This window comes from Meriones unguiculatus, chromosome 15 (genome assembly GCF_030254825.1).
Source record: "Meriones unguiculatus strain TT.TT164.6M chromosome 15, Bangor_MerUng_6.1, whole genome shotgun sequence".
Taxonomy (NCBI): domain Eukaryota; kingdom Metazoa; phylum Chordata; class Mammalia; order Rodentia; family Muridae; genus Meriones; species Meriones unguiculatus.
Window position 1 is genome coordinate 75,971,126 of NC_083362.1, and position 20,162 is coordinate 75,991,287.

The window sequence follows — 20,162 nt, forward strand, 5'->3', positions numbered from 1 at the left end:
TACTTTGACCCTTGGTCCCAAGAGAAGACCCCCCCATTGCCTTCCTGATGGGGATTTAGCAGATCCATCTCCCAGAACCCCTTGCGCTCAGGAGCTGGATGGCGTTAGGTGCACTTCAGACGCACTGCTGATCAACGTGCGGCATGGAAGGTAGACCAGGGGACTGGTGACTGCTCTGGCTGGCCTTGGTTCCGAGGGCCAGCATCATTTAAAAGATGCTCTGCTGGTCCTCCTGGTGCCCTTTATAATAAAGGCAGTGGCTCCTGGTTCACACCCACACTCTTTCTGGGGCCACTGCCTGCGGATTCTGTGAGCTACCATGTCACAGTGCTGCAAAGGCCTCCAGGGAAGGGAGACCCTGTCTATTCTCTCTGCTTGAGTGCAGGTGGGACCTGAGTCTTCATCAGTGTCATCTGCACCTGACAAGGGTTATGGCTCCCTCACTGGAGTCACCATATACGGTAGTGGTGGTGGGAGTCATTCCGGCCATCACTTCCCACCTCAGAGGGCTCTGTCTCCCCTTGGCTTCCCTGATCTGAATGTCTGTCCTTTCAAAATTCACATGGTGAACTTCTGACTCCCAGGGCAGTTTTATTAAAGTATAGCATGAGCTATTAAGCCAGCTTTGAAACAGTAACAGCAGCAGAATTACACACAAGAGGCTGAGACCATCGTAGTCACTCAGCGCTTCAGGCTGGGTGCCTGAGCAGTCAGAGCAGTCCCACAATGCCTTCTCTCACTGGTTAGCTGACAACTAGCTGTTATTCAGTCTGTAAGGCTGGGCACCTCAGCAGTCCCAATCTGGTGTCAGGAGCCAGGAAGGAAGGTTCTCGGAGAGTCACTGGTCCCGCGTTCACAAGGAACCTTAGAAACTGGTTCTGCTATCAGGGAAGAACTCAGCAGTGGCAGCAACAGGGCAAATCAGCCCTGCTGCGGCAGGGGGGTGAAGCAAGCCCAAGGTGGGATGGTCTTTGGTTTACCATCCCATTATCTGGGCTGATTTCAGAAGGTGTCCCTGAAAATCAAGGTGGGCCTTCCCCCATCAATGATGAAATCTTCTTCATGTGAGGCTCCCTAGCCAAGTGACTACAGTTTGTGGCAAGCTGACATTTGAACCAACTGTAACAAGGCCTTTGAGAGGCTTAGACAATGAGAGTGGAGCCCTCTTTCGAAACTCCATCTGTGGGCCAGGAAGCAGACCTTGCTAAACACCAAGGCTCTTGGTGCTTTGCTCTTGAGCTTCTGCTCCCCAGAACTGTGGAAGTGGAAACTTGGCCACTATAAGCTGTGAGTTCATAGTGTTTTACTCAGCATCCCCAAATGGACAACAGCCTGACAAAGGCAGCTGTTGTCCCATGAGAAGATCATACAGCAAGCAAACTTAGGAGTCTCCAGGAGCTTCCAACAGCCTCAGACCAACAGTTGTCAAGGGAGGGGATGTGAATCCTACAGCCATACAACAGACTCCTGAAGCCCACCGCACCACACAGCCCACAGCCTGGACCCCTGTGGGGACCCACCCAGCCCATGTACTAGACTCTCATGGGTTACCCTCCAGAACACCCTGACTCCCTAAGACCCTCAGTCCACCCTCTGACCGCCCATGGATCTCCTCAGCCCTGTAATGATCCCTCCCTAGCCCACACGCTGGCCACCCACCCCGACAAGGTTCCCTCAGGAATACACTGACCTCCCTGGGATCTCCTCGCCCTGGCTTCTTGTCCTGCTCTTGGCCTCCTTTGCCCACCCTCAGGAGGTGAGACTCTCCCTGAGCAATCACTTGCACAGGGCATCCTGCTTCAGGGACATTTGAACATAGATACGGCATCTTGGAGATGCTCTGGGTGTTAAGAGACAGCTGCAGGCTGTGGGAGCCGGCTGGGCCCCGCATCCTAGCCCCTACCCTGGCTTCTGGGAGATGGCAGAAGCTGTGATGACTGAGGGAACATCCAAAGTCCACATTCCAGCACCCAGCAGCCTCTGCGGGCTACTGCTCTTCACCCCTCAGCCCTGGTTCCCACACGCACAGCCCTGGAACAGCCTTGATTCCAATTTTCTAAAATGGGGGTGTGGAGGGCACTAGTGCTGGGCTTCCTGGGGACTACCGCCGCAGGAGGGCTAGCTCTGGGGAGTACCGCCGGAGGGCTAGCTCAACGCCTCTCCTCTGAGGCTCCCCACCAACTCCAAGCATGAGCCAAGCGAAGCTGACAGTGTCAAGGTCAGTCTCCTTCCTGCTGGGAATGGGACTGAGGCACACGTGAGTGAGTAACGTCTACCCTCCCCACTTCCTGAGCACTCCACCCCCCTACACACACACACACACACACACACACAGCATTCCTGCAGCTCGTCCAGGGCTCTGTCCTGCTACCCAAGCAGTTTTAAGCAGTGCCGAACAGGGCAATCAAATGACCCCTCCCTTTCACACGCTGAAGCACAGAAGGTGTGAAGGAGGCCATGCTGACAGCAGTCAACTGCCTCTACTGCTCTGTGCCTTGGGCAGCTCCTCCAGCTCCTTTCCTCAGAAGGTCAGAAGAACACGGCCCTCTTCCTGCAGACCCTCCCACCGCTACTTCCGGGGGCGGGGGGTGAAGGGAGGGAGCGTCCAGGATGGATGTGTCCAATCTGGAGCATCCTTGGGTTTCCATCTTGCCCACAGCTGACCTTCAGCCCTGGGTGATGTGATCACGGAGCTGTCTGTCTGCTGCCCTCTGGAGGAAGCCAAGCAGAGAGCAAAGAGCAGGTAAGGGACAGACTGATTCCAAGATACTAATGACAGGCCTGTCCCAGAGTTTAATCTTACCCCCTTCCATCTCAAGTCTGCCTTGAATTATAGCAACCAAAAAAAAAAAAAAAATCAAGTTAAGTTCCAGACACAGCCAAATATGTCCTACACAGTGCACTCATAAAACTGCTTCAAAAAAATCAAATTACAAACTGTCCTGGGCCAGCTGGTCCGAGGGGCCTGCACAATAATCCCGTCTATAAGTCTATGAATCCCTCTACAAGTGTCCCTTGAAATATTCTTCTAAGCAAAATAGACAGAGGTGAAGTTTTCACCACTGACACGAAAGTCCAAATGACAGCTGTCTCCCACCCAGCTTCAACCCAAGACAGGTAAGGACCTGGAGCCTGTGTCAGTCAGATTTTTGTTTCTGTGACAAAACACCAAAGAAAAGCAACCTCGAGGAGGAAGTGCTTGGGGTCAGTTCCAGAAGTGATAGTCCATGAGCAGCTGGCTGCGTTGTTGCTACGCTAAGGCTGAAGGGCACTGTGGGGCAGAGCTGCTCCCTGGATCCCTCACGGTAGCCTGAGCTGCAGGAAAGAATCATGGAGGGGTGTATCTCTGGGTGACGTGCCCCAGCGACTCACTTCTTCCAACCTGCCCACCTCCCATCACATCCCGGTAGACTAATAAATTACACACCCACCGATGGGTTAATCCTCGGATGAAGGTAGCACCCTTGTGGTCTCACCCCCCACCATCCTCACTGGGGATAAAGCCTTCAATGCATGAGCCACTGGAAAGACACGGCATATCCCAATTGTAACGTGGTGCTACAATCTTTGACCTGAAGACTGTGGAAAACCCAACAACAACACAGGGAAAAAAAAAATACTGAGGGCTTCTACATTTATCTCAAATCAGTAACTTTGGGGCACTTTAGCTCTCCCTCTGGGGCTGTGAAATGATGGTGTGGCCCAGAAGTAGCGTGTCAGCCCTAAGCTCTAGGAAAATCTTGCAAGATCACTCAGTTTAAAAATATAACAGTCTTCCTAGAAGACTGTGAGCCGTAAACCAGGTCTGGCTGATTAATTTTAAGGATGTCACAAGCCTGAGTGTGAGAGGAGCCAAGAAACCTTCTGTAGTTGATTGGAATTCAAAGATTTTTAGTGGAGAGATGTTTGGTTTTATAATTATAGGATGACATGAAAATTCCACTTTGACGCTTTGCTTTTTTTTTTTTTTTTTTTTTTTTTTTAAGTTTGAAATGTACATTTCCATTTGTAAAAAGTACGTGGATCTGGTCTCTTGTAATCTCAGGTTGGGTTTTTTCTTTGTGCTCAGAGTCAGCCATCTCCTCATTGTAATTTTGCTATCATCTCAGATTCTCCTTCTGTTCAACAAAAGTGCCCCAAGGCCTCTGTAGGGGAAGACCAAAGACCAGAAGGTGGTGCCTGAACAAATCTCCATGGGGACCTCCCTGCAGAAAGGCTGACATCCCTGCTTGTAAATGTGAGAAGTGGGCATCTGCATTACGTCTTGGAGAAATGAGGGCTGTGGAAGCTATGACCTTAGAGAGACTTAGAAACTAGAAATTGCATTTGTAAAGACAAAGGGGAGATTTCTCAAGCGTCTTAGTCAGGGTTTCTATTGATGCAACAAAACACCACGACCAAAGCAAGTTGGGAAGAAAGAGTTTATTCTAAGGCTTACACTTCCACATCACTTCTCATCACTGAAGGAAATCAAACAGGGCAGGAACTTGGAGGCAGGAGCTGAGGCAGAGGCCATGGAGGGGTGCTGCGTACTGGCTTGCTCCTCAAGGCTTGCTCAGCCTGCTTTCTTATAGAACCTAGGACCACCAGCCCAGGGACGGCACCACCCACAGTGGGCTGGGCCCTCCCCCATCAATCACTGATTAAGAAAATGCTCTACAGGCTGCCTACAGCCCAGTGTGTGAAGGGATTTTCTCAATCAAGGTTCCCTGCTCTCAGATGACAGAAGTTTGTGTCAGGTTGACATAAAACTATCCAGGACACTCGGGAGTAAGAAGTTTGGGTTTTGGTTTTGTTTTGTTTTGTTTTTTGTTTGTTTGTTTGTTTGTTTTTCAAAACTGAGCTATGTCTGAATGGACAAGGATTTGTTGGAATTCTGTGCAAGGAGGATGCCAGATCCTAGGTCTTCAACCCAATAATGTTAAGAGCAGTTTAGCAAGAGATGCTCCAAGGAGCCAGACTTAGGAACAGCAAATACAGATGGATGAGGGTAGATCCTACACTGACAGAGGAAGTAGAGGGAGGGATGAAGTCAAGTTGTTGCAGGAGCAGGGTTCCCCCTCAGAGCCCTCCTTCTCCCAATGGAAATGACTCAAGCATCAACAGGCACCTTCTTTGTTCACCTGGCAGTGGCACCAGAGCAGCATGTCTAAAACAACAGAGGCCTGTGCTCTCACCGTTATAGAGGCTGAAAGTTGGGGTGTGGCAGAGCATCATGGACTCCAGAGCATACAGGGGAGCATTCTGTCTGCTGCCTCCAGCTGCAGATGGCTCCAGGTGCTTCTCAACCCATGGCAGCCTGTCATGGTGAAGCTTCTCTGTGTGTCTGCTATTAGGAGGCTCTTCAGGGTCTGTCTGTCTCATCTCATTAGCATGGCGGCCATACTTGATTAGACCCAGCCCTCTCCACAGTGGCTACATCATTACTTAGTTATATATGCAATGACTCTACTTCCAAGCAAGGACAGGCACATTGTAAGTACTGGCAGTTAGATTTTTAACACATCCATTCAGGGGAACGCAATTCAATTGATAATGCCCTGATGGCATAAATATAGGTTTTCCCTGTGGAGGACTGGACCTGAAGAAAGATATTCTGTTCTGGTATATAAGAGTGTTTGAAAAATAGATAAGCCATCACCCAACTGGGAACTTCATTGTTCAATAGATTATTCCATAAATGCAGATTCCAATTAGCATTCCAGTGACTTCTCCCTAATATAAACAACCAATCAAATGCCCTCTAAGAAAAACCCCTAAGAGAGTAACAGAAATGTAAACAGCAGGCGTAAAGAAGAAAAATAGAGGAAAAGAAAGGCAAGAATGAAAACAGAAGAGAGGAAGTAAAAGGAGAAAGAGAGAAACCAGGAAAGAAGAGAAAAAGGAAGCATGAGTGCAGTAGTGGTTTGAATGAAAATAGCCCCCATAGGCTCATAGGGAGTGGCACTATTAGGAGGTGTGGCCTTGTTGGAGTGGGTGTGGCCTTGTTGTAGGAAGTATGTCACTGGAGGCAGGCTTTGAGGTTTCATATGCTCAAGCCAGGCCAAGTGATGCTTTCTGTTCCCACTGCCTGCTGACCTACCTATAGAATTCTCAGCTACCTCTCCAGCACCATGCCTGCTTGCATGCTGCCATGCTTCCTGCATGATAACAATGAACTAAAGCTCTGGAACTGTAAGCCAGCCCCAATGAAATGTTTTCTTTCATAAGAGTTCCCGTGGCCACGGTATCTCTGGTATCTCTTCACAGCAATAAAACTCTAAGACAATGAGGAAAAAGAAAGGAGAGAGAAAGAAGAATAAAGGAGAAAGAAGGAAGGAGAGAGGGGAAAGAAAGAAGGAAGGGAAGGAGAGAAAGAGATTAAGGGGGCCAGCCAGGCCTAGAAGCATACACTTTAAATCCCAGCACTCTAGAAGAAGGTGCATTTCTGTGAGTTCAAGGCCAGTCTGATCTACATAATGAAGTCAGCCAATGCTACATAGTGATATCCTGACTCAAAAATAAATAAATAAATAAATAAATAAATAAATAAATAAATAAATAAATATGGAGGGACGTTTTATATAGAAAGGAAAGCTTTTCTGTGGAGTAATAGTAAGTATTCATAGGGATCAGGAAAAGATACTGGTCTGGAGAGATGGTTCAGCAGTCAAGAGTGTGGACTGCTCTTTCAAAGGACCTGAGTTTAGTTCCTAGCATCCACCTCAGGCAGCTCACAACTGTCTGTAACTCAGGCTCCTGGGCACCCAATGCTTCTAGCCTCCAAGGGCACTTGCATGTACCCATACAGGTTTTCTCCTCTCCCATCCCCTCCTATTCCTCTCTCTCTCTCTCTCTCTCTCTCTCTCTCTCTCCCTCTCCTGCCTTCCTCTTTCCCAACTGATGCCATAAGGTGAGATTTCCTCCATGGCACAGTGCTCTATGCACTACTGCCTTCAAAATAATGGAGCCATGAGACCGGGGGCTGAAACCTCTAGGAGCATGAGCCAAAACAAACCTTTTCCCAATGTTCAGATCCAGGCCAGACCTCTGCTGAGACCTAGACACCTGCAGCAGCCCCTGCCCTCCTACAGGTGCTGACGGGCACCCTGTTGAGAGCACTGTGTGAATCTCTAGCTAACAGGCTTCCAGGTGCCCAGGTGTCTGGACTAGGGAGTTGGGTTTACATCAAAGGGAAGCTAGTGAGGACCCATCCTGCTCCAAACCCCTTTCCCTGCCTTCTGGAAGAGAAACCTAGCTGCAGACTCCAGCTGAGAGTCTTTCCAGCTTCCTCACAGAAGGAACTGATTCTGCTTCATAGCTCCACACACAGAGACACACACACTCATGCAGTCTGATTCTGGCAAACTTTCCTCAGAAGCCCTGCCATGTTTTGTCCATCTTTCTGTCTGTCTTGTCTGTCTGCCCATGGAATTAAGTAATAAACTAATCCCAATGATCCATCTCAGTGTCTGAAGGGACGCTAGCCAGCCCAGGCATGGCAAACATGGTGAATAAGGCTAAGTCAGGCTTTGCTATTTCCCCCATTCCCTCTGCTTTGCTAAAAACCATTAGGTTTCATTCCTAAAGGTCTGTTCTTTTATTTGTCCACTTCTTCCTCCCAAGGCTGACTTCCAAGAGCCAGCTATCAAAGTTTTGAAGTCCAGCAATCAAATGCCCCCTTTGACTCACCTAACCAACGTGCCCAATCAAAAGTAAACATGTCATCCTAACATGGGGGTTTCACCTTCTGCCTTTATAGACCACCATTTGCCTATGATCCAACTCTGTCTCCTCTCCTTTGCCTCCACACACCTACACCTCAGAGACAAATACCTCATCCCCCTCTCCCTTGTTCCCTTCCCCTTCTCCATTGTCCTTTATTTCCTGCCTTTTGTCTCTTATGCTCTGACCTCTCTCCCTTTAGGACAAATAAATCTTCTCTGTGCTAAGAACCTGGTCTTGGGGGTCCTGAGCCAACACCAATCATTTCATAGAGTTTTCACTTTCTATTTTGAAGTTGATTTTCTAAACTATCTTGTCATAGAAACAAGAGATAATGCTGTAGGGTTTGCACAAAAGATCATGGATCGGAATACATACCTGGTGCTCCCCCAAGTAACTCTGGAAGCAAAGAGACAATGGAGCAGTGTCTCCAAATGCCTGGGAAGTATTTGAATTCTGTGTTCAACAAACTATTCATCAAATGTAAACAGACACTATTAGAGAAGTCCTAAAAAAATTGTTGTCCAAACTTTGGCCAGAAGTCCACTAACAGATGTGCTCCAGCACAGCAAGATGGAAAGCAGGGAAGAGGAAACAAGTTGAGCCTGGGAGAGCTGCAGGAAAAGAGCATCCAGGCAGACTCCAGAGCAGCCTGTGTAACAGGCACAAGGTCAGGTCACTGTGCTAGGATCAGAAAACCAGGGCTCCAAAGTAAGCTCAGGAGCTGGGAAACAAGAGAAAGAGTTTGGGGGATCAACATGGATTCATACACACACATTAAAACCCATGGTGGGGTCACAGTTAATTCTCTGAGGAACATGTGCTGAAGAGTTACTTAGTCGATCATGGCACACTTATGAGGGAGGGGAGCGTGGCTGACGTAAGACAGAGGTGATTTGGTGTCCAAAGAAGGATGGCTAAAGGCCTGGAGGAACAGGCAGATGAGGGCCAGAACCAAAGCACTTTCCAGGACAGATGACAGTGTCTGAAGGAGTAAGGGATGGAGGCGTGGTGGATTTGGGTTTATTAAAAAGAAAGAGAGGGGGGTCAGCGGAGCCATATTCTTAAAAGGAGGGAAAACAAAGTCAGAATGCTAATCCAATGCTTAGCTGCCCTTTGAAACTGTTTCAAATTCACCAAAATGATTAAAGGGTAGAAAATTGAGAATGGGTTTCCTAGCAACAGCATTGAGTGTGTTGGTCTCAAAGTACTAATTTTCAATTTGAAGAAATGGACTTTTTGGCTTAAAGTTTAAAACTTCCAGGCATAATTTAATATACAATGGTCTTTCCCTTTTCATTATCATTTACAAAGGAAAGAAAATGGAAGAGAGAAAGCCTGACACATTCTCGAAACCCACAGCCCCTTCAGAGCAGCCTCAGAGGGTGACTGTGGGCAATGGTCGTGCTATGGTTTACAGGCTGTCTCGGCCTTTGTTTCCAGAACTCACCCTGATAGATCCCAAAATGACGAGGGCCTTCTGACATTCCTCATTCATTCTTACTCTGTATCTACTATTACTAAAAGATGGATTCGGTTTCCTCAAACTAACCTCAATCTCCACCCAAAATGAAATGCAAACTTGCGGGAATGTTTGCAGTTTGCTGGGGGTGAGTGCATCACAGAAAATGCAACCAGTGGGGCTGGTGCTGCTGGCTAGCCAGCTCTGCTATTGGGAGGCACTATTTTCAGAACCTAGTCATGTGTAGAGCCCTTGAAGGAGTTTTCGATCCTTCAGAGACTACAAACTGGAGGTAGATCCCCACAGTGTTCAAAGATCACACCAGGTAGTGAACCCTGCAACCTTGACACTCAGGAGTCCAGTCCAGAGGGTCAGAGCCACCACTAGCTGTGTAGCAACTTCCAAGCCAGCCCCTGTCTCAAAAGAAAAAAAAATAATATGGGGATTGAGGTTCGGTTCAGTGGCAGAACACATGGAACCCCAGCACTATAAAAGCAAGCTAAAACCAGATGGCTGCCGAGGTAGCCCAGTGGCCAAGAGCACCTGCTGCTCTTACAGGGGTCGAGGGTTCAATTTCCAACACCCACATGACAGCTTACAACCACTGTCAATGCTGTTCCGCAGGCTCCAACCACTCCTCCATGGGCATCAGGCATGCAAAGGGAGGCACATACATACATGCCAGAGCTCACACCTACACATGAAATAAAAATAAATAAGATTCTTAATAGTGAGAGCTGTGTCACACACACACACACACACACAAACATATGCACACACACGGAGAGAGGAGGGAGACAGAGTGAGAATTAGGTTGGGAACTTACTTTACCATCTCTGTGACCAAGAAGGCTGCTGAATTCTATTCCCAAGCCTGAAATAACAAAGCCACCATGAACAAAAGTTCTCTAAAAGTGTCCACATGTTTCTATAGATATTTACACTTGGTTAACTCTGAACAAACCATCACATTATATTCCACATTATATATAGTAAGGTTTTTCTCCCTCAGCTATTCAAAAGATAATTCTAAGAGCTCTTTCCCCCAAAAGGATATAGTCTGTCACTGAAATTCACAGGTTTTGTTTGAAAGTGTGAGACAGCTATCAATAGAACCAAAGGGCATGGCATGTGATGGAACCAGTAATGCATGTTCTCATCCTTGGCCCTTTCCACAAACTGAATTAAATGTGACCTCTGGAATCACCAAGGGCACGCAGCTCCACCACTGGAGCCCATCTGAAATTCCCCATGGTCCCTGCTCTTCAGCTATTAGGGAGGGGAGGAGAGTCCCTGGGGGTAGGAGGGTGAATTGTTGCTCCCACTCTTCTCTCTTTCCAGGAGAGAAAGACCTGCCCCTCGTCATCACTGATGGCCCAAACTCACTTTCGTGGCCCCACGATGTGCGGGAACCCATGACGAGTTCAGCCACTTACAGGTGATGCAGTCGTGGTTTTAACACTACGTAACAGAGTTCTCAGCTCCCCATGTCTCTCTTGTGCACAGAAGTGGTGCACAGTGGCTGCTTCTCCAGCTCAGTCAGGCATAGACTCTAGCTGCTGGGAACAACACACAAGTACTTTCCTATGACATGGGGAAGAAGCTGGTCTGTGACCCGGAAAGCCTTTGGTGTTGAGGAACTGCTTGCTTGCACAATGGCTGCTAGACAAGTTTGGTGAGGAGAAGGAAGGTAGCTCCTGTACACTGCCACCGTGTAGAGGATCATTCCCTAGAACAAAGAGCTCTCCTTCAACCATGCCCTGGCTTGGCCTATTCGGCTTTGTGCTCCTCAGGTTCAACCCCTACCCTTCTCTTTTCACCCCAGAGTATGAAAAGGGTGTTTTGAAACTTCTAACAAAAACACCTACTTACTAAATAAAATGACACTTTCCTAAAGAATCTACATAGCACAGTACTGTTCAAGTGCTTTGTAAATTCGATTTGTCAAATTGAAAATGCTATATAGCGTAGGCTGGTGATATAGGTCAGTGGTGGGAAACTTGTCTACCATGTACATAAGAGAATCTGCACGTGTGCTTGTGTACGTGTGGGCATCAGTGTGTGTGTGTGTGTGTGTGTGTGTGTGTGTGTGTGTGTGTGTGTTCATAGCCCCTTTCATTGACCAGGTCACAGCACACTGGCCATATCCCCTTGCAGTGAACATCTGAGATGACTTTAGGAGTCTTGAATATCACCATGCAAATATCACCAAGCAAATGTGCGTGGTCTGCCAAGCAGAGTTACCTGGCACACATGGCCAATGTGTATGGTCAACCTAGATGTGTGTGGTCAACCAAGTAGATATATATGGTCAACCTAGCAGGTGTGCATGATCAATGAAGCAGATGTACAAGGTCAGCTTGGCAGATGTGCATGGCTAACCTAACAAATGTGCAAGCAGATGTGCATGGCCAACCAAGTGAATGTACCTTGCCAACCTAGCAGATGTGCATGGCCAAACAGGTGGATGTACATAGTCAGCCAAGCAGACATGCATGGTCTAGCAGATGTGCATGGTCAAACAAGTGGATGTACATGTTAGCCAAGAGAATGTGCATTATCAGCCAAGTGGATGCTCATGGTCAACCAAGTGGATATGCATGGTCAATACAGCGGATGTTGTCAGGTGGCAAAGAAGGCCAGCCTATGGTTTGGTCTAATGAGTGCCAGAGTCTTGTGCCACACCAAGCTGGGTTCAGCCACAGAATTAAAATAATCATTTAAACTACCTAAGAGAGTATCAAGTGCAAAGCCTTCACATTACGATGAGAAAGGTGGGTTAAGAAAAGGTCAGAGCTAGATCCCCTCTGGAAGTCCTTGAAGTCCCAAGGCCTTCCGATCCTTTTCTCTGTGGCTTTCCTTGTGGGGTATCTCAGTCTTAGCGGTAACTACTATTCTAGTTTTGCCTCTGCTATGATAAAACACCCTGAAACAAAGAAATTTAGGGGAGAAAACATTTACTTAGCTTACAATTCCAGGTCATAATATATCATGGGGGGGGGGGAATCACGGCGGTAACTTGAAAGCAGGCCTGCTTGCTATCCCACACAGCATTACCTTTGATCATGAAAGGTACTTCACAGCCAAAGAACATAGTAGGACCATGGAAGGTGTGACTTACTGGCTAGCAGGGAGGGCCTGTGCTTTCTGATATAGTTCAGGAACACTTGCCTAGGGAATGGCGCCACCCATGGAGGGCTGGAGCCTCTTATTTCAATTAACAATAAAGACAGTCCTCCACAGACATGTCCACAGGCCAGTCTGATCCAGGCAATTCCTCAGCTGAGACTTTCTCCTTGGGTGGTTACAGGTTGTGTCTTGACATTTAAAATTAACTAGCACAGACATAAAACTCCTAAAAAGAACATGGAGTTCTCCTTGGCTCTGTCTCTTTCCAGCCTCCAAGTATGGCAACCTTTTACTGCTTAGCTCTTTGTTAGAAGAACATAATAGTGAGACTTTTCTTTTGTGAAGCAACTCAAGCTCTGCTGGTCCCCTTTCTCATCTTCCTCATCTAAGCGACTCTGGATCACACCCATATCCAGTCCTTAGCTCATATGCCAAGATCAGAATATTTTTAATACTACCTTGGTTTTCATAAAGTTGTTTGGAATTAGGAACCTTCAAAACAATAAGCATCCATAGATCCCAAGCTGGATTTATGAAAATTAAAGACAGAATAAGTTCAGAGTTGAAAGCAAATTTTTCTCCTTTCACCAGCCCTAAAATAGTCTGCTCCTAGCTTGGTGGAATACCCCTTGGAGGATATTAAACGGTCCTGTTAAGCTCTGGGAAATACTGATGCCTTTAATCTACTCACATCCCAGGATGGGACACCCAACCAAAGCAAGCTTATTCCCATGGCACCCTTGGACTCTGTCTCCTTGGACCACTCCCTCCATTTTGCTCCTTTTTCTACATCCCTCTGCATCCACAGAAACTGGATTTCTGGGTTTCTGTTGTCAGCCTGAGCTTGTCTCATGAGTGTAAGACCTAACTCTCAGAAGTTTAAGTCTACATAAGGAAAGAACTGACTTCTTTGTTAAAAAAAAAAAAAACTGACTTAAAATTCATAAGAATTCAAGAGACCCTGAGTATCTTGAGAAACTAGAACAAATCTGGCTTCCTGACTTCAAAGGTTACTACAAAAGAAAAACATCAAGACAGTGAAGATTTACATTGTAATAGATGAAGCCTAAGGGAGTCCTACAGAGTCTAGAAATAACCTTTGTGTTCACACTCAGTTTGCAGATGTCCCTTCCACCTGTGTTTAACAAAGTTTTCAACAAGACAGTTCCAAGGTAGAAAACACTTTGGATAACTTGATAGTCACATTAAAAAAAAAAAAAGTCAATCAGCAAAAAGTTATCTTTCTAACTCACATCAAATACAAAAAAATAATAATTCATAATGAGTCAAAAACCTACATACAAAAGCTAAAACTTTAAGATTCTGGGGACAAAGAAACCCGCAGGTCTAAGTTTCTACAGCCTTGGATTTGCCAATGTGACTTACATATGACACTAACGCTGAAGACAAAAACAAAAGAAAAAGTATAAACTGGATTTCATCAGTATTGAAAGCTAGTATTCTTCAGGAGATATTTTCAAAAAAAAATGAGGAAATCTTAGAAAGAGATAGTGTACATGAAATGCATATATAGGATAAGGAATTTGAAGCAAAAATACATCAAGAACTCTTACAATTCAGTAGCAAAGAGGCAACCCAACTTAAGACCTGTAAAAGGCACCGAGTAGGCGTGGCCCCAAAGAAGATGAGCAAAGAGTGACTGGCGCTTGAGAGTGTGCTGTGGGTGAGCATCCGGGTAGCACAGCAGTCCCCGTGAGGTGCTGCGCACACACGAGGTTGACTCAGATGTGATCACCAGGGAGAGTATGGAGAAAGTGAAGCTCTGTGGTGGGAGTAGAAGTCAGTGGCGACACGTCAAAAACTAGCCCAGCAGCTCTTCAATCAACTAAGCTAGTTAACCACATTTCAGCAATTCCATTCCCACACACCCAAGGGACGTGAATAGTTATGGTTTTGTGTGTGTGTCCAGAGGCTTGCACTCAAATGCTCATAACAGCAGTATTAAAAAAAGCCAAAAGGTGGAAGGCATATAAATGTCCATCAGACAGTGAATGAAGGGCCAAGCAAGATGGATCAGCAAGTAAAAGTACCTGTGGTCAAGGCTGACAACCTGAGGTCAATCTCAGGAACTTACACGGTAGAAGGAGAGCACCAACTCCCACAGGTTGTCCTCTGACCTCCATACAATGTGCCATGAAAGATAATGTACACACTACCTTAGTTTCATTCCTGCTGCTGTGATAAAACGCTGCATCAAAAACAACTTAAAAGAGGAAAGGGTTTATCTTGCTTATCCTGCTGGGTCACAGTCCATCTCTAAGGGGAGTCAAGGCAGGAACTCAAAGCAGGATTCTAAAGACTAAAGAGGAACACTTACCAGCTCATGCCTAGCTACCTTTCTTAGACAAACCAAGATTACCTCTTTAGGGAATGGTGCTGCCCAAATGGGCTGGCCTCTCCATATCAATTAATAATCAAAACAGTACACACAACCTGATAGAGATAATTACTGGGTTGAGATTCCATTTTCAGGTGATTCTAGGCTGTGATAAGTTAATATTTAATACTATCTAAGACACAAGCACACACATGTATAAATAGATCTTAAAAGTTTCAATGGTAACTGCATAAACAAAATATGATATTAACCATCTATAAGAAAGAGGATGCTACAACTTGAGGGACTTTGAAAACCTCATGTTGAGCAAACCAGTAAGCATCATTCCTCCATGGCCTCTGCTCCAGTTTCCTGCTTTTAGTTCCTGCTCTGAATTGCTTCAATGATAAACTATGAGGTGGAAGTATAAACAAAACAAACTTTTTCTTCCCTAAATTTCCATAAGAACCTCATGCTAGCTAAGTGAAAGAAGCCAGGAACAGAAGATCACGCACTGTAAGATATCTTCCACACATGTGTCTGAGAAGGTAAATCTATGGGCACAAACAGGTGCATGGCCACATAGTACCAGCTAGGCAGGGAAGAGCACGAGACGACAGGAGACAAGATGAGATGAGGACACAGGTCACGTGCGTCAACCAAGCAATGGAGAAACATGGAACAGGTGCAAGACAGTCATGTCAGTGCACAGGAGGCGGGCTGGACGTGCCACTACTCTCTGTGGTAAACCATGGGATTTTGAATTGGATACTCCCTTTTAAACTGAACTCCCTTTATGGTAAAATGAGGATAGCGCCCGTCTTTCTGGTTTCACAGGGCTACCGTGGAGACTGATAGAAAGGGGTGAGTAGAAATGTACTCTGGCAAACATAACTCATATGAAGCTTCAGGAGACCAGAGCCACTCATTCTGTTTTTGGCCTTGAACATTCTCCACAGTTGCCTCTTTGGCACCTTGGACAAGGCGAGTTCCTCTTGCCAGGAGCAATGTCAGGTCTGTGTGGCACTCCCTGGTGAAGCTATTCTATGAACGGTGAGGAGATTTTACAACCCTAAATAGGATGCTTTCCACATCTTTGTCAACTCCCTCTGATAAACAGAAGTGGAGAGGTGAGTCCCTACGGGAGTGAATGGTGACAGATAAAAATGGTTCTGGAGAGAGGAAAAGCAGGAATGAGGGCTCCTTACAGAAGCCGTCCTGGGACAGGGGACCATTAGTTGCTGTGTGGGTGGATGACATAGCAATGAGTAATTGAGGACAGCCAGGCTCACATCCCACCCTCCCACTATGGCCACAGACAGGGCGTGGTTAGAGCCCTGAGTCGGGGGTCAATGAGGCATGCCCAACAGCCATTCATAGGAACTGGCACAAGAGTGTCCTGTTCTAGCTGCCACCTCAGCCCTCCCTCATGCAAAGTAAATAAGATACTCACTAAAGCCGTTAGTGAGGGCGGTCACTGATTCATGGTTTACAAGCACCGTGAAGGGCTTTTTCCTTTGGCTACAGTCACAGATGGCGAAGAAGCTGTAAACAGCAACCGTCACCATGGGTGACCCTCCCCACCTGGGTGTTTCCTCAACTCACCTCTCCCACCTTGAGCATGACCACTGGGAACCCAGAAAATGACCCACCACTTATTACCTGCATAGCTTGCATCTTCAGTGAGTGCTTGGAAGATGCACAAGGCATGTGTCAAACCTGCTGCCAGGGTTTTGGGAGAGGCAGTAGGTGAACTGCAGCCCATTTCCTAGCGACACTGAGATGGTCTGTCTTCCCCGAGGGGGAGGGGAGGTTGCTAGGCTATTAGCCTGGTTGTATTATTGCTTCATTCATTCATATAACCAAAAGAGTGAGCTCCTGCATGCTAGACCCTGTCGGAAATGAAGGGTACATGTCACCATCAAACCACATGGTTCTCAGTGTGTAGCGGAGGCTTTCAGGTGCTAGGGCATCCTTTGTCCTTTGCCACCTTCACTCTCCCGGAAAATGAATCCATCCCGATGTCCTGCATAGAAATGCCTGGCGTCCATGTCCTCTTACGGCTGCCAGCCAAGGTTCTAGAGCCCTGAAGGATCTCAATTGAAGGACTGTTTTGATCAAGCTTAGAGCTGTTGGGTCCAGGACATGTTACAGCTCTTCACTGGGGTTAAGACCGAGAGTTTTTGCAGCCACACCACTGTCTCCCACCATCCCCATGTTCTTTCAGGCCCAAAGAACCCATCTCTCAAAAGCCTCAACTGCTGATGGGGAAAGCCCGTGTTAGGGCCTCCCTCAGAAGTCCATCCCTGAGCAATGGAGCCACCTCCCCAGAAAGAAGCCCCGCACACAAGGCTGGCAGAGGTGGAGTGTGGGCATCTCAATGTATGCTCTAGAGCTGCTGAGCTTCCTCCACCATGAACCCCTTCCATATTCCCTATCCTCTTCTGCAGTCCTTCCTCCTCACTGGTGTCTCCCACTGGATCAGCCATTTGTAAAAGAGCCTAATGCTGGCTCTGCTTCCAGGGAGCCAGGCCTAAGGTAAGATGAGCCAGAAGGTCTGAGTCAGATCCCAGATGCACAGGTTGTCTGGCCATGTGCTCCACCTCCCCAGGTTTCAGTCATCTGTAACGTAAGCACAGTAGTAGCATTTGCCCGGAAGGGCGCCCTATAGGCGGACTGCGTATGTTAACACACTGAAGTGATTAGCCCCTCAAAAGTATCTGAAGATGCCACACATTCCTCAAGACAGTCATAAGCCGGTAGCTAGCTCTGAGCTACCTCCCAGACAAACCTCACAAAACAAGAGTCTGTATCTTCTAGGATCTTCCAAATGACCACACCTCAACCCTTTAGGACCTACGGGATGTCATCTTTGCCAGCTAAGATGTAGCAGAACAAACGGTGGACTGCTTTCCCCCATGATCACAGGATTCGTATCCAAGTCTCCTGAGGGCAGCTGAGCCTATTGTCATACTGCGGGGTGGAACTGGCCACCCTCGGGAGCCCCCTGGAGTATGACAATTTCCAAAGTGCCCCTGAAAGGTGGGATACACACCTGTTACTCCCCACCCTAAACCCCGTCTCTGTCAAACAGAGGCAAAGGACTCCACCAGCGCACACTGTGTAAGTACTTTTTGCCCTGGCTTTCAGCATTGTCCAGGCCAGGCTACAAAACATACCTAACAAAGACAATCTCCTGCAGACTGCTGCTCCAGACAAGAATCTTGCCTAATTCTCAAAAGCAATCACCTGCCCTCCAATTCTAAGTGTCTCTCTCCTTGCCCCCAGGTGTTTTCCAGCTGATCTCTCTTCTTGACTTATTTTAATAACTGCCTGTAGAGACAGGGTGTATGCGGATAGGAAGGAATCTCTAACACTTTAGAAAAAAAGATTATGAAATACATATTAATTGGTTGACTTGTTAATTAAATATAGCATATAGATTCTGTGACTGGGAATTCCTGGAAAGAATCATGTCTGCAAAAGCTGATTGGTGATTAGAACTTGAGTGCAATGGAGAGGTTGAAATGCTGCAGGTCCAGAAACTGGTTGCTATACCCTGGGCTACTTTGCCCCCTTGCTCACCTCTGTATCAGACCTAACATCTGATAGACTTAAAGACCTTTGAAATGTATTAACAAAGCCCTATTCTCCACCAGTCCGAGAGCTAAGAGCATCACTGGACAGCACCTGAAGCCTCTAGCTGAGATCTCACCACTCTGCTTCAACTGCCTACTTAATGTTTTCACCAATGTATTCAAAAAGGCCCTTGGCTTATGACTTTCTTTGTTCTGTTAGTGTAAAAGCTTCATAAAACTTCTTTCATATTGGAACGTGGTATTTGGGGTAACCTAAATCTGTGTTGCCAGGCCATGCTCACTCAAATTCGGCTCTAGAAGAAACCCTATTCTCTCTGAGGTGAAAGCTGTGTCTGTAGGTCAACAGAAAACAATTCTGAGGAATCTTTATTGGCATGTTTTCTCTGTGAGGGGGCTGAGGAAGGTATCGTGTAGCTTTCTGGAACTCTGGGAGTCTTGGGGCATATATACAAGGTTCTATAGCTCAGAGATGGTCATGTTCTTCTTCCCTCCCCCACAGCATCCATCATCACCTGACTCACCAGGGGCCAAGAGGCTCAGCAGTTTTTCTTCTCAACCTTTATGAGATGACTATGACAGCCAAACCCACCCTTCCAGCCATACACACTTTCCAGCCACATGTAAAAATATGTATGCTTATATATCTGTCTCCTATAGATAGGCAACACTGAGGTTCCTCCTTTCTGGTCCCACCTCTCTCCAGAATCCTCTCCCTAATCATTAAGTAAGGTGAAGTTGGAAGTATCAAGGTTCCAAATGGAACATCCCAGTACCCTGCCCGATTGCCAGCCCGAGCAGCCAAAACTCCAGCATTGCCAGAGAAGCCAGAGATCTGACTTCGCTGTAACATATGACTTTCAGATGTTACTGGAAGTATTCTTTGAAACAACACATCCTGCAGGTCTCTAGTTGTGACCTTGCCCAGAGAAAGGAGACAGCTGGAGTCTGAACAGTGGAAGGCAGGCCTGTGTCTGTCACCTGTTCACTAGCAAGGAAGAGAGAGGCCAGGGGAGGACTCCAGGTCCTCCCAATTCCAGGTTTCTGCCATCTCTGCTTCTCCTCTCTGACTCCAAAATATCCAGACTTACATTCTTCAGTCTCTCTCGGTGTCATTTTATTAGAATATTAACTACATTATAAATGTGTCTGTTCAAATTGGTCTGGTCAGTGAAACTTCAGCTAACTAGCAGATTTCTGACTGTTTTCCATTGACCCATATATTAAAATAGCAGAAGCCTTTGGTCTCTGGAGGGTGTTGGACAAGTCAGGATCCAGTAGAAATGACGCTCCCGTTGTGGAATTTCACTAGGCAACAGGGACAAAACAGAACATGCTAGCCCTTCTGAGGACAAATGCAGTCTTTTTGGCTGCTTCCCCCTCAGCCACTTCCCTGTACTCAGTTTCTTTGCTGTTTTATTTTTAACATTACCTTTAAGTGTCTTGTGTGTTTTTATTACTATAATTTAAGTAGCACCCATTCCTTACAATGGTCCTTTCTCTAAACTTACCTTGATGGCCCCTTATTTGGAATATGGCCATCCTATCTCCCTCTTCCTCCCCCCCCCCAAAAAAAATACTCATCTTAGGACAAGCAGTGAATCCCTGATTTTTTTTTACCAGGGTCTGGATGCTACAGGGATGATTTAGGGGTCAGTTTTAGCAGGAGGTCAGGAAGGATAACTGGTCAACCTCAGAAGAATCTTGGTCCAAGTGGGAGAAGGGCCAATGTCTAGGTCCAGTGGAGGGTCTGTGAGTTGGGAGTGTGATTCGGGCACTAGTAAAGACCATAAACTGAGGTTGTAGATGTGAGTCCATCAGACACTCTTGACCACTGTACCCACTCTCCACTACACAGAACACAAATAGAGATGTTACCCAACTCACAATTAAGGCCGATCCCCTAACACACCTTCACTCAAAACAGCAAGTGT